The sequence below is a fragment of the Oryx dammah genome, unplaced genomic scaffold (assembly GCF_014754425.2).
Source record: "Oryx dammah isolate SB20612 unplaced genomic scaffold, SCBI_Odam_1.1 HiC_scaffold_3, whole genome shotgun sequence".
Classification (NCBI taxonomy): Eukaryota; Metazoa; Chordata; class Mammalia; order Artiodactyla; family Bovidae; genus Oryx; species Oryx dammah.
In genome coordinates, this window is record NW_024070187.1 from 35,624,236 (window position 1) to 35,647,382 (window position 23,147).

Below are 23,147 nucleotides of genomic sequence, written 5' to 3' on the forward strand. Positions count from 1 at the left end.
AAGACAATTTAACATAAAACTTAAACAGCAAAGAAAACAGAAGGAAGGAAACTCTGAAGAAAATGATCAAGCAAGGAACAGGAAAAAAAAAATCTTTAGATCATTAGCAATATAAGACGAGAAGATTCCAACCTTCAGAAAACAAACAAAATTACCTTGGAAAATGAAAACATAACAGCACAAATTTAAAGGAAAAAGCTTCAGAAGCAGGATGGGGAATAATAATTGAAATTTTCTAAGAACTAGAACAAGAAGTCAAAGAGCAAAACAGGGGGAAAAAGAAGAAAGAAATGAGACTATTTCAACAATGGAAAAATAAGAATCCCCAAAACAGAATGGAAAAAAACAAAGTAGAAACTTTCAAAGAGGATTGCTCATAACTGAAAGACATGAGTTTCACATTGAAAAGATTGATTTAAAACCTCAGAATAAAGAGAATAAGGACTGAATTTTAAAAAGAAGAACTACTTCAGAACACTACAGCTTAAAATTTCACAACACCAAAAAAGATTCTAAAACAGTTTATATACAATTGAACAGGGATCAGAATGGCATCATATTTCTCAGAAGCAATAATGAAAGCTAGAAAGACACTAGAGCAATGCCTTCATAATTCTGAAGGAAAATGACTTCTAACAGAGAATTTCATATCTAGCCAACTAAAAGGCCTTCCCTGGTGGTTCAGTGGTAAAGAATCTGCCCAGCAATGCAGGAGACATGGGTTTGATCCCTGGCTCAGGAAGATCCCATAGAAAAAGAAATGGGAACCCACTCCAGTATTCTTGTCTCGGAAATCCCATGGATGGAAGAACCTGATGGGCTGCAGTTAATGGGATTGCAAAAGAATTGGACATGACTTAGCAACTAAACAAGAACAACAGCCAACCAAAAATCTGAGAGGAGAGGGGAAAGAAGAACAATTTTCAGGGATGTAAGGTTCTCAAAATATTTTACCTCCCATGCCTATCTCAGTTACATAATATCATGCCTCCAGAACAACAACAACAAAAAGATTTTAGATTCAGGAAAGGGTAAAAACTATTTCCATGACAGCTATGTAGCAGTCAATGAAGGAAAATTGGAAGGAATGTCTCCAAAGTGAAAAATGACATACAATCTGATGAGTTTATATTAAATGAGTTTTACAGTTCTGTCAGAGAATAAAGATTACATGCAAATGAAAAAAAACGAAATAATTAACTCCAGGAAACACTAAACACTTTATCAGAAATAAGAACAATCATGGTACACAAAGTCATAATAACCAAATAAATGTAATTTATTAATTTACATAGTTAAATCTGTCAATCAATTTAAAATATCAACTATATGGGAAAAGATGAGCATCTAGGAGTAAGAAAGAGGAAAGGTTGGGCAGAGAATATAAAAGCAGAGTAATCTTCCCCAGTATGAAGCCTCTAGATGATGTCCAATACTGAAAAAAATCAAGAAATAGCATTATAACCATGTTATTTATAAATATAAAGACAAACTCCCCCCCAAAAGTTTCAAGAATGAAAGGTGATGGCCTCTGCAAGTGAGACTCAAGGATGGGGACAGAAGAGGTAAGGAGGTGTTATTTGACCTAAACAGAGGTCAAATAACATATAATTTTTCTTTTTAATTAAGTAGCTGAAAACATGCTCATGTCAGAGAAGTCTCCTGAATTATCTCAACTCCTTTCATTCCCATGACCATCTCCTTTACCCTCTACTCGCCATTAGGCCCTAACTCCCAACTCAGCCTTGTCCCCCATACTAAGAACAGTCCTGTATTTACTTTGGGAAAACTAAGAAACCCCTACCAAAGTAGCTCAGGTGAATCAGGTTCTTTCTTCCTTCACCAAATTTCCACATTGTACTGTAGTTCTAGGACTTCGGCAGCTTTTACGTTCTCTTGTGCCTGAGTGCCAGGCCTGATACCTCAGCCAGAACCAAGACCTGCGCCCCTGGTACTTGACCTCCTGTGCCAACCATTAGCCTTTGCTGCCTACATGTTAATGTACAGCGTTGTTACGGTGGTTGTTCAGTCGGCAAGTCACGCCTGACTCTTTGCAACCCATGGACTACAGCACACCAGCCTTTCCTGTCCTTCACCATCTCCCAGAGTTTGCTCAGACTTGTGTCCATTGAATTGGTGATGCCATCCAATCGTCTCATCCTCTATTGTTCCCTTCTCCTCCTGCCCTCAATCTTTCCCAGCATCAGGGTGGGTCTTTTCCAATGAGTTGGACTTCGCATCAGGGGGCCAAAGTATTGGAGCTTCAGCATCAGTCCCTCAAATGAATATTCAGGATTACATTCCTTTAGTATTGACTGGCTTGATCTCTTTGCTATCCAGGAGACTCTCAAGTCTTCAATTACCTGCCAATCCCTGATGAAACTGGAAACTTTACTGATGAAGTGAGTAAGCAAAAGTCAAGTCAAGAGACAACAAACTCATCTTTAAACTTGGAAAGGAGCAATTGTGTCAGACTTCTTTCTGGTCCAACTCTCACACCCGTACATGATTACTGGGAAAACCATAGCTTTGACTACACGGACTTTTGCTGGCAGTGATGTCTCTGCTTTTTAATACACTGTCTAGGTCTTGTCACAGCTTTTATTCCAAGAAGCAAGCCCTAGGCAAACCAATTCCTGTCTCATCACACATCAGCCACCAAAACAGACATGGAACCCCTATTTCACCAAAACACAACTTGCAGCCCCAAAGGCAGAGGTTCCATTCAATAACGCAAAGATTTGTAGAGAATTAAATCCTAGTTGTATCAAGTCCAATTTAGCACCCCACTCCAGTACTCTTGCCTGGAAAATCCCATGGACAGAGGAGCCTGGTAGGCTGCAGTCCATGGGGTCGAGAAGAGTCGGACATGACTGAGCAAATTCACTTTCACTTTCATGCACCGGAGAAGGAAACGGCAACCCACTCCAGTGTTCTTGCCTGGAGAATCCCAGGGATGGGGGAGCCTGGTGGGCTGCCGTCTATGGGGTCACACAGAGTCGGACACGACTGAAGTGACTTAGCAGCCAGAAAACTAAGCTCATCTGATTCATACTAGGAATCTGTTACAATAACATTTTAATTGCTCTTCTAGAATCTACTCCATGGGTCAACTGGGAATGCTTCCTTCACAGCTCTCATACACCCCTGCCCCAGTTGGGAAGATTCAGGCTGCAGTGCACATGTTCACACGTAATCTCTTCTGATTCATTCTGTCAAGACTGTATGCTATATTTTGCAGATCATGACAGAAACTCAACCCACACATTTAGATAATTAAACACACTAAGAAATATTTGGCATTTTTTGACAATAAAAGTATATTTTATTTCTGATCCTTTCAAAAGAAGCAATTTAAGATCTTTAGAAGTCTTCAGCAAGGTTAGCGACTCTGAATGAGCCAAGGTAATAGGGCAGAACAGCAGCAAATGTGGAATGATGCTTAGGGCAAGGCAGCAATTCAACTGCACTCAGTTTTTTAGGATTACTGCTTAGTTGGCTTTTGAGCCCATCATAATTTTTTAATGGGTTTTCAAACTAACAGTAAGTTGGGCCGTGAACCATCACCGAGTGGTAATAAAGAACGATGTTATGTGCCTGGAGGGTAGATGGATGCTGCTCATGTGAACTTAATCCTTGCAACAATCCTGTAAGATTCCACCTCTCTAACAACCCCTGCTGAGAAAAACTGTGTTATCTGGTCAGAGTACACAACTAAATGAGTGGTGGAGCTAGGACCGGATCCCAGGTCTTCCTGACTTCCAAGCCCATTATACCCACGAGTCTGTATCATCTTCCCTCGTGGAAAAGAAATACGTGATTTTAATCAGTAACAGTCACTACTCTGTCTGTCTGTTCCAGTGAGAAATGTCATCGAGTAGTTTAGTTAACAGTATGAGCAGTTTGGGTGAAAGATATACAGAATATATAAAATTAGTAATCAATATTTGGTACTCAATTTTTTAAAGTCAAGTAAGTTAAATGTCAGCAGTTAGCATAACAAAAGGGATTAAACTTTCATCACTTAGATGTCTCCTGAGTTGACCCAAACTATCTACACTTTCTTCTTAATAGTGGTCAAAAAAGACAGAACCACACTGTAGGAAACGCACGCTCCAAGCTGCCATTCTGTCGATTCCAAGTCTTCATATTCACCCCAACTCTGATTTTCATTTCCCACTGAACTCTCACTCTAGTTCACATCTTGCCTTCTGCTGCTATACTCTGTTCTCCCTGGACAGTTTTTCTCCAAAGTACTATCAACCTAGTCTGAGGGGTACAGCAGGCTTTTACTGAAAGTTTGGGATAATGGAAATGAACTCAGCAAACCACTCAAAATAGAATATAACTAAGTTCCCTGCAGATCCCAATAAAGAGAATTTCCTAGTGCCCATCTGTCTTCCTAGGGGCCCCTGGCTTCCTACAACTTGGCAAGATTCGCCCTCATTTTCTTTGCTTCTGTGTCTGAAAGGTCTTATTTCCAAGCCATATTCCAACTACTTTCTAATGATCATCTAAACATTTTAGAGCGATCTGGGCTATGCTTAGTGGGATCTCAATGCTAACAAAACTCACTTTCAAGTGACCACACCCTTCCATAAGAATGTTATTACCATAGAAGAAATTCTACCTTGTTCTGAGCCAAAGCACTCAAACTAGAGCCAACTTTTTAAAACCTTTTTATATTGTCATACAGTAAAATGAACCATTTTTAGTGTACAATTCTATGAATTTAAGCACATGTAATCAGTGCCACAATCAAGATACAGAACAGAACCATCACCCAGGAAAGTCCCTTAAAGTGTTATCTCTAAAGGACAAAGTTTTATCCCTTAGTCATTCTCTCCTCATCCCTAACTCCTGGTGACTACTGATCTACTTTAGATCACAACAGTTTTATATTTTCAATATAACAGAAACACAGAATTCACATAATAGAATCATATAGTATCTAACCTTTTGAAATTATTTCTTTCACTCAATATGACAACTCTGGGATCCATCCAAGTTGTCATATGGATCAACAGTTTGTTCCTTTTTATTAATATTAGTCAGTAGTATTCCACTGTATTATGGACATACCAAAAAAGACTTTTTCCCATTTTAAGCAGTTATAGAGATGAAATTAACATTTGTGCACAGGTTATTGTATGAAAATAAGCTTTCATTTCTCTGGAGTAAATACTCAGGAGTGGGTATTTTAACTTTCCTGTACAGTGTTGGGTTACTTTAAACATCGAATATGATGATCTCTAAACTGACTGTTTTGCTTAGACTATTTATATTTAAATAATTATTGGTATGTTTGATTTTGTTATCTTTTTTAATTTGCCATTCTTCCCTGTTTTTCATCCTTTTACCTCATTTCTCCCTCTATCTATATTAAACATTTTCTAGTGTTCCATTTTTATTTATTGTGTTTTTATTATATCTCTTTGATTAGTTACTTGTGACTGCTCTAGAGATTACAATGTAAGTATTTAGCTTTCCAAAGTGTAATCAGAATCAATCATTTACCATTTAAAGTGGAATTGAGAAACTTTATCACAATACAGCTCTCTTTACCTCTCTTTGCTTTAAGTTACAGTCACTTTAAATATTACATCTGTATATACTGAAATCTCTGTAACAATTTTATAATTTTTTATTTTAACCATCAAGACATTTTGAAAGAATTCAAGAAAGTCTATTATGTTTATTGAGATATCTACTATTTCTGTTGCTCTTTCTTCATTCAGCTCAGTTCAGTCGCTCAGTCGTGTTCAACTCTGTGATCCCATGAACTGTAGCACGCCAGGCCTCCCTGTCCATCACCAACTCCCAAAGCTTGCTCAAACCCACGTCCATCGAGTCAGTGATGCCATCCAACCGTTTCATCCTCTGTCACCCCCTTCAACTGCCTTCAATCTTTCCCAGCATCAGGGTCTTTTCCAGTGAGTCAGTTCTTCACATCAGGTAGCCAAAGTATTGGAGCTTCAGCATCAGTCCTTCCAATAAATATTCAGGACTGATTTCCTTTAGGATTGACTGGTTTGACGCCCTTGCTGTCCAAGGACTCTCAAGACTCTTCCCCAACACCACAATTCAAAAGCATCAGTTCTTCAGTGCTCAGCTTTCTTTATAGTCTAACTCTCACATCCATATTAGACTACTGGAAAAACCATTAACTTTGACTATGTGGACCTTTGTCAGCAATGTGTTTGCTTTCTAATATGCTTTTCTAATACGGTCTAATATGGTCATAGCTTTTCTTTCAAGGAGCAAGCGTCTTTTAATTTCATGGCTGCAATCATTATCTGCAGTGATCTTGGAGCCCCAAAAAATAAAGTCTGTCACTGTTTCCACTGTTTCCCCATCTATTTGAAATGAAGTGATGGGACTGGATGCCATGATCTTTGTTTTCTGAATGTTGAGCTTTAAGCCAACTTTTTCACTCTCCTCTTTCACTTTCATCAAGAGGCTCTTTAGTTCTTCTTCACTTTCTGCCATAAGGGTGGTGTCATCTGCATATCAGAGGCTGTTGATATTTCTCCCAGCAATCTTGATTCCAGCTTTGCTTCATCCAGTCTGGCATTTCACATGATGTACTCTGCATATAAGTTAAATAAGCAGGGTGACAATATATAGCCTTGATGTACTCCTTTCCCTATCTGGAACCAGTCTGTTGTTCCATGTCTGCTTCTAACTGTTGCTTCTTAACCAGCATAGTGATTTCTTAGGAGGCAAGTAAGGTGGTCTGATATTCCAGTCTCTTTAAGAATTTTCCATTTTGTTGTGATCCACACAGTCAAAGGCTTTAGTGTAGTCAATTAAGCAGATGTTTTTCTGAAATTCTCTTGCTTTTTCAATGATCCAATGAATGTTGGTAATTTGATCTCTGGTTTCTCTGCCTTTTCCAAATTCAGCTTGAACATCTTGAAATTCACGGTTCACGTACTGTTGAAGCCTGGCTTGGAGAATTTTGAACATTACTTTGCTAGCATGTGAGATGAGTGCAATTGTGCAATAATTTGAAAGTTATCTGACACTGCCTTTCTTTGGGACTGGAATGAAAACTGACCTTCTCCAGTCCTGTGGCCACTGCTGAGTTTTCCAAACTTGCTGGCATATTGAGTGCAGCACTTTCACAGCATCATCTTTTAGGATTTGAACTAGTTCAGCTGGAATTCCATCACCTCCACTAGCTTTTTCATAGTGATGCTTCCTAAGTCTCACTTGACTTTGCATTCCAGAATGTCTGGCTCTAGGTGAGTGATCACACCATTGGGGCTACCTGGGTCATTAAGATCATTTTAGTACAGTTCTTCTGTGTATACTTGCCACCTCTTCTTAATATTTTCTGCTTCTGTTAGGTCCATACCATTTCTGTCCTTTATCAAGCCCATACCTGTATGAAATGTTCCCTTGGTACCTCTAATTTTCTTGAAGAGATCTCTGGTCTTTCCCATTCTAGTGTTTTCCTCTTTTCTTTTCATTGATCACTGAAGAAGGCTTTATCTCTCCTTGCTATTTTTGAAACTCTGCATTCAAATGGGTATATCTTTCCTTTTCTCCTTTGCCTTTTGCTTCTCTTCTTTTCACAGCTATTTGTATGGCCTCATCAGACAACTGTTTTGCCTTTTTGCATTTCTTTTTCCTGGGAATGGTCTTGATCACTGGCTCCTGTACAATGTCACAAACCTCTGTCCATAATTCTTCAGGCACTCTATCAGATCTAATCCCTTGAATCTATTTGCCACTTCCACTGTATAATCGTAAGGGATTTAAGTCATACCTGAATGGTCTACTGGTTTTCCCTACTTTCTTTAAGTCTGAATTTTTCAGTAAGGAGTTTGTGATCTGAGCCACAGTCAGCTCCCAGTCTTGTTTTTGCTGACTGTACAGAGCTTCTCCATCTTTGTCTGCAAAGAATATCATCACTTGGATTTCGGTATTGACCATCTGGTGATGTCTATGTATAGAATCTTCCTTCATTACTGATGTAACAATATTCCCTCTGGTATCATTTCACTTCTGTCAAAGAGCTTCCATTAACTATTATTCAGTAAAAGTCTACTGGCTGTGAATTTTCTGCCTTTTCCTTTGTCTGAAAATGACTTTGTTCTACCTGTTTTTTTTTTTTTTTTTGGCTGAGTACAGAATTCTGGGTTGATTTCATTTGTTTCAGCACTTAAAACACTGAACCACTTATGGCCTCCATAGTTTCTGGGATGAAATCCACATTCCCCTCTAAGTAATATGTTGTTTTTCTTTGGCTTCTTTCAAGTATTTTCTTTGTAGTTCTCAGAAGTTTGATTATGGTCTGTTGTCATATGGATTTCTTTGGATTTATCTTGCTGGTTTACTGACTTCTTGAATCTGCCTATTTATGTCTTTCACCAAATCTGGAAAATTTTCAGCCATATTATTTTTAGCACTACCTTCTTTCTCTCATCTCCTGCTAGGATTCCAATGACATGAATGTCAGACCTTCTGTTCTTGTCCCAAAAGCCCCTGAAATTCTGTTAATGTTTTTCTCTGCCTTTTTAATCATTGTTACTAAGTTTGCATAATTTCCACTGATCTTCAACATCACTGATTCTTTCCTCTGTCATCTTCATTCTGCTACTGAAACCATCCAGTTTTTCATTTTTCTTATGGTACTGGTTCTTCTTTATATCACGTATTTCTTAGCAAACAATTTCGTTTGTCCATTTGTTTCCCAACAGTGTGAGCCAACTTCTTGGAAAATTTGTACCACAGCTACTCTAAATAAAGTCTTCGGATAGTCCCAGTATCTATGTCATTTCAGCATCTGTTGTCTCTCATGTTTGTGGAGACTTTCCTGGGTCTTCTGATGCTGCATATGATATTATGAACATTCTGAATATTATAAGATTCTGGGTCTCATTTAAATCTTCTGGAGAATGTTAACAATTTTGTTTTAATTTTCAAAGTCTTTGCATGCTAATTGGGTTTGTGTCCTGTGTGTGCCACATAGTGGCCAGCCTGAAACCTGAGTGGTTGTCTACTTGTTAGGTAAGTTCTCAAAGTCATTTATATGCTAAGCAAGATCAGATTCACACATGTACCTCAGGGATGAGCCCAAGAGTTCATAGATAACTATGTGGAGTTGCTTTCCCACGCTCCTCCTCCTCTGCTATCTCTCAGATACTTTCAGGTTTCCTGAGGCTCTCTTTTTAGCTCTCCAGCCTACATACTGTCCTTCCACAGCTGGGCTTACCTCGAGCCAAAAGGCAAGGGGTCCAGAGGGGGAAAATGGTAAACTCATTGCCAATTCAACAGCACTTTAAATTCTGGCCTTCTTTCCCAATCCACCTGCCATCGCTGCTTTTCAGAGTCCTCAAAAGGCTGCTCTATGCCCTCTATCCAGGTTTTACAGCTGCATTCAGTAGGAGCAACAGGAAAGAAGGTGCTTAGTCTGTGAACTGGAACTGGAAACCCAGAGTGTGATGTTTAAAATAATTTTTTTTTTCCCTACTATGTGTGTGTGTCCATAAACTGATTTGTTCCCTTGGCTAGGAAAAAAAAAAAAAAAATCAAAGGGACAGCTCTCCCACAAACGCTCCAACTACTATTGTGTTTAACCTAAAAGCTTGATTCCCAGTGGCAGGCAGTATCTTTGAGCAGTTGACGCTTCCATTTAAATTATCTGAGCATATCAAACACTTATTTGCATAATCTTATGTTTGCCCAAGTTTAAACAATCATTCAACCAAATATTTTCAACTAAAGAATTAGAGAAAAGATTAATTACTACTGTAATTAGAGTCTATTGTAATTAAAGTCTATTGACTTTAGAACCGGTAGGTCTCAGTTCAGGACCAGGTGACTTTAATCCTGGGCTTTAACGCTCACATACAAAGCCTGAAAACACTTATACACCATGAAACATGTTTGAGAATAGTTTCTTTTTAAAGCCATAAATCTAAGTTTACCGTGTATGTTTTTAGATGCAATAAGACAAAATCACTGACTAAGTCAATTAAAACATATGGAGAAAAATAAATAAAACATATGGAGGCCTGTCACAGGCCATGGGAGGGGAGAAGACTGTGAGTCTGAGTCATTAGCACTTCACTAGTCAGCATAATATCAGCTGCAGTCTGTGACTCAGTTATTTTCAAGAACTCAGAATTGCCAACTATGGCATAATTTAATGCTGTAAGATGATTTTAATAAAGATTATAAATTAGGAAACTACCTGAGAGCTCTGATAGAGGAAATCCTAAACGCAGAAGTTCAGTTCAGTTTAGTCGCTCAATCGTGTCCAACTCTTTGTGACCCCATGAATCGCAGCATGCCAGGCCTCCCTGCCCATCACCAACTCCCGGAGTTCACTCAGACTCACGTCCATCGAGTCCATGATGCCATCCAGCCATCTCATGCTCAGTCGTCCCCTTCTTCTCCTGCCCCCAATCCCTCCCAGCATCAGAGTCTTTTCCAATAAGTCAACTCTTCGCATGAGGTGATCAAAGTACTGGAGTTTCAGCTTTAGCATCATTCCTTCCAAAGAAATCCCAGGGCTGATCTCCTTCACAATGGACTGGTTGGATCTCCTTGCAGTCCAAGGGACTCTCAAGAGTCTTCTCCAACACCACAGTTCAAAACCATCAATTCTTCGGTGCTCAGCCTTCTTCACAGTCCAACTCTCACATCCATACATGACCACTGGAAAAACCATAGCCTTGACTAGACGGACCTTAGTTGGCAAAGTAATGTCTCTGCTTTTGAATATACTATCTAGGGACCACTGAAATGGTGAGACAATACATGTAACATTGTGTAATTAAATGCCTAAGTCCTCCAGGTGATAATTTAAGATCACTCCAAGAAGACTGAAATCTTAATCCTCTGTTCAAAATATTAACGGTCTCTCAAAGTTCAGCTCACAGCTTACCATGGGTGCTTTCTCTCTCACAAAGCATTTTGGCACCACAGCATCTGTTTGGGTACCTACAAGAATTAGAATGTAAGCTCCAAGAAGTCTGTCTCTCATTAAAGAAATGCTAGGGAACACCTGTTCAATATATAAAGTCTCAGGTAGCAAAATGCAAAGTCAGGCTTTAAGATGTCTCAAATGACCAAAAAAAAAAAAAAATTACAAATTCTGGTGCTATAGTTCCCATTAAAGGAGAGGAAAACAAACAAGCTTGCTCCTTGGAAGAAAAGTTATGTCAAAACTAGACAATGTATTACAAAGCAGAAACATCACTTTCCCAACAAAGGTTCATACAGTCAAAGCTATGGTTTTTCCAGTAGTCATGTATGGATACAAGAGTCAAACCATTAAAAAGGCTGCGCATCAAAGAATTGATGCTTTCGAACTTTTGTGCTGGAGAAGACTCCTGAGAGTCCCTTGGGCAGCAAGGAGAGCAAACCAGTCAATTCTAAAGGAGATCAACCTTGAATATTCACTCGAAGGACTGGTGCTGAAGGTTCAATACTTTGGCCACTTGATGGGAAGAGCCGACTCATTGGAAAAGACCCTGATGCTGGGAAAGATTGAAGGCAGGAGGAGAAGCAGGTGACAGAGGATGAGATGGTTGGATGGCATCAACGTCGACTCAATGAACATGAGTGTGAGCAAGCTCCGGGAGCTGGTGATGGACAGGGAAGCCTGACGCGCTGCAGTACATGGGGCTGCGAAGAGTCGGACACAACTGAGCAACTGAGTAACAAGGTGAGTAAGGGATACCATCATCATCACCCTTTATGAGGCAATGGAGAAAATGTAGTATTTCCAAAAGATACATGAGTCTGAGAAGTGACAGAACCATGACAGATCCATTCAGAAAAAATAAATTAATCTGCACCAGATTCACTAAATAGAAGACTGTTACGAAAACCCAGCACCATCCCCACCCTGGGCCCACTGCCCTCCCCCAAGCCTTTTCTGTATGTCTTCTTTACTACGTGAGGCTTCCTCACATAGGTGTGATCAATTATGACCTCCATTTCCAGCCCCTCTCCCCTCTGGAGAATACAGGGTCGGCTAAAAATTCCAAGCCTCTAATCACCGCTGGGTAATTCTGGTGACCCATCCCGGCCCAGAAGCCCAACCAAAGTCATCATATTAAAACAAAAGATGTGAGTTCCCTGGTATCCTATTGGTTAGGATTCCAGGGAGCCCAGGTTCAATCCCTTGTCAGGGAACTGAGATCCTTCAAGCCCCGTAGCATGTCCCCTCCTCCACCAAAAAGATGCTCCTAGTATCATAGTACTCCATTATCACTTAGAAATTTACAAGGGTTTTAGGAGCCCTGTGCCAAGGAACAGGTATATATATAAAAAACATTCTTACATATATATTTCCTATTGTCTCACATATATAGTCTCATCCTCCCAATTTTCACTACATACTACACTTAACACTAGCTATTTTTACTCCTTAGATCTCAAATATTTTAACTCCCTGCAAGGCAGCCAAAACCCATGGATGATCCAAAAGAGAATTTAAAAACCCTCTATAGGAAATCACAAAATACACTGAGAAGCTGACATGTTTTACCTGTGCAACCACAACAAAATACCTTCCACTCCCTTTCTTTTCCAAGACGCTGTGTTAAAAGTCTCTCTTTTTCACTCATCATTTAAACTGTGGTAGATGTAAAAACTGTCTTTGATTAAATCAAAATAATAGAAATAAGTTGATCAGCTTTTAGGGAAAAAAATGAAGGACCAGAAAATCAAATTTATGATACAAATCCAATTTATATCTCCCAAAAAAGTAAACAGTAGACACCTACATTCGTGTGGGCTTCCCAGGTGGCACCAGCGGTAAAGAAGCCATGTGCCAGCGCAGGAGACATAAGAGACGCACGTTTGGACCCCTGGGTCGGGAAGATGCCCTGGAGGAGGGCACGGCAACCCATTCCAACATTCTTGCCTGGAAAATCCCATGGAAAGAGGAGCCTGGCAGGCTACAGACCATGGGGTCGCAAAGAACTGGACATGACTGAGCGACTAACAACAATACACTACCAATCAATATAAACTTTAAGGCAAGCATTTTGACCATACTCCAGAAACTTTAGAATTTTGCATGTTCCTTAATCCAACAGTCAAATTTCTAAATGTATTCTAAAGAAATACTATATACTGCATTGCTACTAACAAAAAATATAGAAGTCAATTGTGATTATACACTATAAACTGAAATATGCAGCCATTAAAAAGAGTGATCTAGATCAGTATGAACATCCAACATGGAAAAATATTCATATTAAGTGGAAAAGAAAGTTACAAAGAAGTATTACTAAGTGACTTCATTTGAAAATTACATTGATGTTTAAAAAATATTGGAAAGATATATTTCAAAGTAATGTTTTGTCATTCAGAGTGATAGAACTAAAAAGTAAAACACTCTTATTTGCTTCTCCTTGCTTATGGGTATTTGAACTGTGTGCAATATGCAGGTATTATTTTTGTAATATAGAAAAATTTTAAGCTTTCATAAAAGGACTTTTTACCACTTCCCTTTCTTATTCACATCTTTTTTCAACAACTCAAATCTTTTTCATTCAATGTGATATAGCAACAGGAGACCATTTCCAAGACTGCCATTGCTTACTATTTTAGACTATATGCCACCTTATAAACAGTATCACTGTGTAATCACAACACAAGATAAGCTGCTTCTGGAGAGGCTTCATAAACACACTTAATCCCACTTGCTTTTATAGACTAAGAGTAAAGTTTTATCACAGCAGGCAAAATGTCCCTGCATGGAGATCAACCTATGGGATTATAGCCCTCTGTTCATTATCTCTTAGAAACATACGTGTATATAAACTCACAAATCAGAATATAGAGATAGATTGATAACAAGACCCAATTCTATGTAGTCTTTAAAAAAGAAAAAAAAAACCCTCTAAATATAAACACACAGAAAAATAAAAAATAAACAAACAGATGGAGAAAGCAATGCCATGCTAATACCAATCAAAAGAAAGCTAAACTGCTATATTCATACCAGGCAAGGTGGATTTGAAAACAATGAATATCATCAGGGATAAAGTATGATATTTCATGATGTTAAAAGGAACAATTCCTCAAGAAGATCTGATGATCTTAATTGTGTACACACCTACTAACAAAGCTTTAAAATGCATATAGCAAAATTCAAAGAGTCAGAAGAAATAAGCAAATCAGTAATGATAGTCAAAGATTTCACCACTATTCTCTCAGTAAATTATAACAAGTAAACACAAAATCAATAAATATACAGATCTTAACACTATCACCCAACTTGATCTAATTGACATTATAAAACATTATCCATCAACAGCAAAATACTCGTTTTTTTTCAAATGTACACAGAGTATTTTACCAAGATAGACCATATTCTGGGCCATAAAACAAATCTGAATAAATTTAAGAGGCCTGAAATCATATAAAGTATGTACTCTGACCACAGAATATTCAACTAACTGAAAAATATCAGTAAAATCCCTATATATTTGGATGTTAAACTACCCACTTCTAAATAATCCATAAGTCAAATAAGAAAAACTATGACAAAATATTCTGAACTGAATAAAATAAAAAACATCCAATGAAAATTTGTGGAATACACCTAAAGTGATGCTTAAAGGAAAATTTTTAGCATGAAATGCTTATTAAAATAGAAATGGCACATTATTGATTTAAATTTCTACATTAAGAAACTAGACAAATACAGCTAATTAAGCACAAAGTAAACAAAAGGAAATATTAAGAATATAAAAGCACAAATCAATGAAACAGAGAAAACCAAGAAAAATTAAAAACAATGACTGAAATAAAAACTTTTTCTTTGAAAATATTAATAAAACAGGTTAACCTCTAGCCAGTCTAATCAAGAAACAGAGAAGACACAAACTACCCATATCAGAAAAGCAAATCTTACAGACATAAAGGATAGTAAGGGAACATTAGGAACTATTTTTTGCCAATGCATTTGACAACTTAGGTGACGTGGACAAATTCCTTAAAAGACATAAACTATGAAAACTCATCTAAGATGAAACAGATAATCTAACTAGTCCTACATCTTTTATAATTGAAACTGCAACTAAAAAATGTCCACACAAGAAAACTGTAGCCTCAGATGCTTTTACTAGTGATTCTATCAATCATTTAAGTAAAAGATAATAACCTATAATAAACCTATATATAGACAAACTCTTCCAGAAAACAGAAGACAGAACACTTCCCAACTCATTTTATAAGGCTACCATGACCCACAAAACAAAGCCAAAGGCACTGCAAGAAAAGGAAACAACAACCCTTATGAACACAAACCCTTATCAAACTTTTAGAGATCAAAAGCAACCAAGTGGGATTTACTCCATGAGTCCAAGGTTGGTTTAACGCTCAAAATAATCAATACAATTTACCACTTAAAAGTCTAAAAATGAAAAGAAAAAAAGAGAAAAAAGAAAAATAATACAATCACCTCAATAGATTCAGCATAGCATTTATCAAAATTCAACAGTCATATTTTTTAAAAGAGAAAATCATTATATTTAATGGTAAAAACTAATGCTTTCCCTCTAAAATAAGGAACAAGGTAAGGATGTTCTTTTTTATAACCTCTATCACTGACTACAGTCCATTCAGTAAAATAAGGCAAGAAAGTAAAAGACATACAGACTGGGAAGAAAGAAAGAAAATTGACTTGATTTATAGACATTATCATTTATGTAGAAATTTCTAAGGAGCTTACAGAAAACATAACCAGGACTATTAAGAGAATTTAGCACGGTGATTCAAGACCAATACACAAACAATTAACCATATTTCTATAAACTACAAAAAAATTAGAAGTTATTTCAAAATACTTCAAAATATTATAAATTTAGGAACAAACTATGTGCAAGAGCTGTATAGAGAAGTACAAAACATTGCCAAGAAAAATTAAAGACCCCCAAAATGGAAAATATACCATGTATATAAATCACAAAAGTCAGTATCATTAAGATGTCAATTCTCCCCCCAAATTGAGTGACAGATTCAATGTAATCCTAATGAAAATTCCAGCAGCCTTTTTGATAGGAATTGGAAAGCTGATTCTCAAGTTTATATGCAAAAGCCAAGGACCTAGCATGGCCCAAACAGTTCAGAAGAAGAAAAATAAAGTTAGAAGATTTATATTATTGCATTACATACTCTGAAGATTTACCAAAAAGACACAGTAGTCAACACAGTGTAGAACTAAGGATAGACATATAAAGAATAAAATGTCTCAAGATAGACTACCACACATACGGCCAATTGGTTTTCAAAGGTGCCAAACTAATTCAGAGTAGGATACAATCTTTTCAACAGTGGTCCTGAAAACTGGATATCCACAAGCAAAAAACGAACACTGACCATATTAAAATGGATCACAGGCCTACACGTAAGAGCTAAACAATAAAATCTGAATTAGAAAACTTACGAGAAAAATCACTATAATCCTGAGTTAGGCAAAAGTCTTAGGTCTCAGAAAGCATGAATCATAAAAGCTAAAACTAGTAACTGGATTTCACTAAAATAAAATTTTTGCTCTTCAAAAGACACTATTGAGAAAATGAAAAGGAAAACCACTGACTGAAAGAAAATATTGTAAAATATCTCTCTGATAGAAGACTTGCATACTGAATAAAGAATGATTACAGCTCAAAAGTAAGACAAGCAATTTGATTTTTCTGTAGTGAATATTAAAGTGAATTTATTCAAGTAAAACTCTTAAAAGAATGCCTGGTAGGTAGAAAATGCAATGTGACTCTTTATTATTCTCCCCCACTGGCAATTTTATATTTTTTTAAACAGGCAAAATATCTGAACACATACTTTGCCAAAAATAAGACATTAGTTAAATCGCTCAATCGTGTCCAACTCTTTGTGACCCCATGAATCAGAGCACGCCAGGCCACCCTGTCCATCACCAACTCCCAGAGTTCACCCAAACTCATGTGCATTGAGTCGGTGATGCCATCCAGCCATCTCACCCTCTGTCGTCCCCTTATCCTCCTGCCCCCAATCCCTCCCAGCATCAGGGTCTTTTCCAATGAGTCAACTCTTCACATGAGGTGGCCAAAGTATTGGAGTTTCAGCCTCAGCATCAGTCCTTCCAATGAACACCCAGGACTGGTCTCCTTTAGGATGGACTGGTTGGATCTCCTTGCAGTCCAAGGGACTCTCAATACAAACGGCTAAAAACAGGCTCATGAGAAGTTGCTCAAGACTGTTACTCATTAGCAAAATGCATATTAAAACCACAAGATTTCATTATATATCAATTTGAATGGCTGAAATTAAAAAGACTGATGGCACCAAGTGATGGGGAGAAATCGCAGCAAGTAAAACTCTCATAAACTGAGGATAAACGAAAATCACAGTCACTGGAAATCTGAGTTTCTTATAAAGTCAAACATACACCTACTATATGAACCAGCAATCCCAGTTCTAGGAAATTGCTCAAGAAAAATGAAAACACATGTCTATACAAAGACTTGCACTCAAATGTTCATAGTAATTTTACTCAAAAGAGCCCAAACCTGGGGGAAAAAACCAAATGTCCATCAACTGGTTAACGGATAAACAATGTCATATATCTGTAACAAAGAATATCCAGCAAAAAAAAAACAAACCACTGCATCAACAAAGAATCTCAAAAGCATTATTCTAACAAGCCAGACACAAAGCCTACTTTATGCATGGTTTCATTTACATAAAATTCTCAAAGTGTCAAAACTATGGGGACAAAAAGCAGATACAGGGAAAGTAGTTGGTGTGGAAATGGAATAGACTACAAAGGGCATAAGAGAAGTTTTGGTGGATGAAAAAACATTCTGTGTGATGACCGCAGCGGTGGTTATTTGATTCTCATGACTTCAAAACTCATTAAATTGCACACTTAAAACGGGTTAATCCTACTATATGTAAATTATAGCTGTAGAGCTGTTAAAAATACAGTACACCAGAAAAAGTACGAGTTTTTCAAAGTTTTTTTAGCTATCAGGGATCAGAAAATAAACAAGATTGGTTCTGCACTCACGTTCACTCTGACTAGAGGCAAACAAGGGATATGAACTGATGTTACAGCACAGTGTGATGAAAGACACATGCACAGACTGCTAAAAGCAGCCCACGTGAGAGGCATCTAATGCAGCCTCAGTGCAGGCGAGAGTCAGGAAAGGCTCACTGGAAGAGGTAACATCCAAGATGTGTCCTGAGTAGTAAAGAGCTAGTTCCTTATTCATTCACCTACCCATTCCAAGTGACCCCAAGTCTGTAATAGTGGATGTAAAGATTACATTGTAGTGTGTGAGTCCAAAGACAAAAATGTGCAAAGCACGTGATGAGAGGACAAAGGACGAGAGACAAAATCAGCCTGGGAGGGCCTAGGGAAAGCTTCTTGGAGTAAGCAGTCAGAGTCGAGTCTCTAAAGCAGGGGTTCACAACAGAAAATGAGAAGCAGAAGCCCTCGGGAAGTTTCACATATGCTTCTAAATACATATACCTGCATCAATGCCAGCTTCCAGAATCAGAAAATTTAGGGAAGAAGAACTGACATCTGTTGTTGTTTTTTTCCTTTTTAAATGGCCCATGTGATTCTGATATTAAGAAACAACGCACTGAAAAGCTTCACAACACCGGGTTTGACAACAAAACAGAAAAAAGAGACAAATTTAAATATTTTGTGCATCAAAAGATACTATCAACAGAGTCAAAAAGAAACCCACAAAATGAGAGAAAAATTTTCCAACTGACATATTTAATGAGGGAATAATACCCAAAATATATACAGAACTTCTAAAATTCAACAAAAAAACAGCCCAATACAAAAATTGGCAAAGGACTTTGACATTTCTCCAAAGAACATACACAAATGGCCAGTGAACATATGAAAAGATTCTCAATATCACTCGTCATTGCATGTATGCTAAGCTGCTAAATCGTGTCTGTCTCTGAAACCTGCGGACTGTAAGTCCCCCAGGCTCCTCTGTCCATGGGATTTTTCAGGCAAGAATACTGGAGGGGGTTGCCATTTCCTCCTCCAGGGGTACTGCCCGACCCAGGAACTGCATCCATGTCTCCTGCACTGGCAGGCAGACTCGTTACCACTGAGCCACCCGGGAAGCCCGCACTAGTCATTATAGTGAAATATAGTGAAGTCACTCAGTCATGTCCGACTCTTCGCGACCCCATGGACTGTAGCCTACCAGGCTCCTCTGTCCATGGGATTTTCCAGGCAATAGTCCTGGAGTGGATTGCCGTTTCCTTCTCCGGGGGATCTTCCCAACCCAGGGATCGAACCCAGGTCTCCCGAATTGCAGACAGACACTTTACCGTCTGAGCTACCAGGGAAGTCCTTAGGACTTCACTAGTCATTAGGGAAATATAAATCAAAAGGACAATGAGATACCACCTCACATTCATTAGGACGGCTACTGTCAGAAAAATTAAAAAATAACAAGTGTTGGTAAGGATATGGAGCAATCGGAATCCTCACGCAGTACTAGTGAGAATGTAAAATGGGACAGCCCCTACAGAAGACAGTATGGCAGCCCCCATCAAAATTAAACATCTAGAAATTCTACTTGCAGGTATATACCAAAGAGAAATAAAAGCAAGGTCTCCAAGAGATTGGTATATCCATGCTCTCGGAGGTATCACAGTAGCTAAAACAGGAAAGCAACTTAAATGTCCATTGATGGATGTATGGATAAAAAAATGCAGTATATCATAGACTGACTATTTTTCAGCTTTAACGAACTTCTGACACATGCTACAACATAGATCATATGAAGTATGTAATTACAGCATTCAAATTCATAGAGACAGAAAATAGAGTGGTGGTTGGAGGTAGGTGGCTTGGGAAGGAAATAAGGAGCTACTGTTTGAGTTTTACAAAATAAAGAGTTTTGGAGATAGATGGTGGTGATAATAGAACAACATTATGAATGTATTTAATACCACCAAACTGTATACTTAAAAATGGCTAAGATGGTAAAATTCATGTTATGTATATTTTACCACAATTTAAGAAAAAAAGGAATCACTGCATTGATTCTGAACTTGTTATATACATGGAGTACCCACTGTATCAGTAACAGTAAAATAGCCAGCACTTACTGCTTCCTATGTGCCAGGAACTGTTTTAAGTGCTTTATATGTTTTATCTCCACAACAATCCTATTAGGCAGGCACTCTTAGGAACAGATTTGCATTTTAAAAAACTCTCAAACCCTCATACACTACTGGCAAGAATGTAGAATGGTTCAACCACCACTGTGGACAATATAGATAATTGGCAGCTCCTCAAAAGGTTAAACATCGAGTTACCTTGCTGCTGATACTGCTAAGTCACTTCAGTCGTGTCCGACTCTGTGCGACCCCAGAGACAGCAGCCTACCAGGCTCCCCCGTCCCTGGGATTCTCCAGGCAAGAACACTGGAGTGGGTTGCCATTTCCTTCTCCAATGCATGAAAGTGAAAAGTGAAAGGGAAGTCTCTCAGTTGTGTCCGACCCTTAGCGTGGACTGCAGCCTACCAGGCTCCTCCATCCATGGGATTTTCCAGGCAAGAGTACTAGAGTGGGGTGCCACTTATAACTCAACAATTTCACTCCAAAGTATGTGTCTAAGAGAAATGAAAACATATACTAACACAAAAATTTGTGCACAAATGTCCATAGTGTCAACCAACTGATGAAACAAAATGTGGTTTATTTATACAATGGAATATTACTTGGCAATAAAAAGGAATAGAGTACAGATACATGCTAAAGCATTGACGAACCTTGTTAACAACATGCTAAAAGAAACCAATGATAAAAGATCGTATACTGAATAATTCCATTATATTTACATGAAAAGTCCAGAACAGGAAAATCCAGAGACAGAAAAGTAAATTAGTGGTTGCCCAGGGCTAAGGGTTGAGGGAAAAGAGCTGTGTGACTGCTAATGAGTATGGGATTTCTTTATGGAGTGATGAAAATGTTCTAAACATGATTGTACAACTCTGTGAACATAATTAAAAAAAAAATCTCCTGAACTGCATGCTTTAAGTAGGTAAACTGTTTAACATGTGAATTATATCTCAATAAAGCTATTATTAAAGAACAAAAATACCTCAGGGTGGGAAATGGTTCCAAACTTTAGTCAGCAGGCTGTCATAGCAATTATCTACTACTGACGTAATCATATGGGCTTGTCATTCTGGAAAACTTAACAGTTTTAGCGTTACAAAAGAAGCTTCAGACATACTTGGGTAAAGGAGCTAACACGCTGCAGCATATCCGTGCTCAATATATTTACGTCCCTAGCACAGCACCAACAATGTATTGCAACTGACTCACAAACACTGCAGACCCCAAAAGCAAACCCAATGAACCTGATGCAGGAGAGCAGGCCAGATTTCTAGGGGAGACCTTTCCGCCTCAGGTCCTTCACATGTGAAGACATGCAGACCATCGCAGCCACCAAGCAAAGGCCTGATAGCTGCAGCTGTCTACAAGTGAATCCCACATACCAGCCAAGGAAGGAAAAACGAGGGGTATAGAGTTCATTAAAATAAAGTTTGGGCTTGATTTTATTTATACAAAAAAGAGATTCTATACTCAATTAGTAACTTCTTTCTTGTCATAGTATAGTCATTTATTCAAAAAATAATTAGTAAAGATTGCATTTATTATGTGCAATATATTTTTATATATTTAATATATTACTTGATATAAAAGTATATTTATTATGTGCAATCATTCTAGATAATGGGGATACAAAACAAAGTCATGACCCTCATGGACCCTAAACAAATATGAGGGGGGATATAAACGCATTCTGAATATAGTATATCAGATAGGGATAAACTGTGAAGCAAAACAAAGCAGGGAATACAAATAAGAAGTGCTGGGGGGAGGGGAGGAGGTGTAGGAAATACAGAGGGTAGTGAGAGGAAAGGAGGAAGGAGCAGAGAATTAGAGATGACTTTCAAGTTTTTCGCCTGAAGAATGGAACTGCCATTTACAAACAGAAAAACAAGGTGAGCAAGAGGTTTAAGAGGAAAAAATCAGTTTGATTTGGATATTTAAGAATTTAAGATGGCAATTATACATCTAAGTGAAGATTTTAAGTGGACATAAAGCTTGAAATTCAGTAAAGTTGAGGCTGGAAATAATTAGTGAGTCAACAGTGTAAAGACAGTACTTACAGCTTTATCTCGTGACTATCCATAATTCAAACTATTCCCTAGAGGATGAATAAGCTGATACTGATACTTTGACATTAAAAACACTGTTGCATTAAGCATCCTAGAAATATTTCCTTATGCTATATATTGACATTTTTGAGTAAGGAAGCCTCCTACAAATGGAACTGCTGATTCAAAAGGTATGACCATGTTAAATTTTATTAAAAACAGCCAGCTGATTTACAAAAGGATTATAGAAGCTCATACTCCCTCAATTAGGACACAACTGCCCCTTTTCCAAGACCAGTGAGCAGTGGATATCACTCTTAAATTTTTGGCCAACCAAATGGCTGGAAAAAAATGGTATCTTGTTTTAATTTCTCTGAACATATCTGCATATATTTGTTGGCTATCTGCAAGTGCTCCTCTGTAAAATATTCATTTTATTACAGGGTGGTTTATCTTTTCAATTTGTAGATGCCCTGATATATCAGAAATATGAAATCTTTATCTGGTAGTCTGTGGTAATTGTTTCTCCCAGTCTATCCCTTGCCATTTTGTTTACAAATGCCTTACAGAAAAAATTTTATGTGCATACAAATCATTCACTTTATGGCTTCTAAGCCACCTGTATCACTGTAGAAGTCCCAAGGTTCTAAACACATTCCCCTCTTATTTTTGTACTTCTACTTTATGTCTCTCATACATCTGGAAGTTACTTTTGATTACAGAGTGAGCTAAGGCGTCTAGGTGTGTTTGGAGGTGAACTGCCAATTTGATCAACAGCATTTATTAAGGAGACCGTCCATTCGTTCCCACGGGGTAAGTGCTTGATCATAGGCCTGACTTGCCTGCGTAGTCATGCAATCTCGACCAGAAAAAAATTCTGCATAAAAGCATAAGGGAAGTCAAAGCGCCCCAGTACTTTATATAAATATGCAAATTACACAGAGCAGTGGCATAAAATTCCGAGTCAAGAATGCAGTA

At 37.9% G+C, this 23,147-nt stretch overlaps 1 protein-coding gene across 3 annotated transcripts in view; it reads right to left on the reverse strand.

Moving 5' to 3' along the window:
- The window catches only part of HERC3 (HECT and RLD domain containing E3 ubiquitin protein ligase 3), a 140,279-nt gene that overhangs the window by 90,545 nt on the left and 26,587 nt on the right, over positions 1–23,147 (reverse strand). The gene's annotated exons all lie outside the window — the stretch shown is intronic.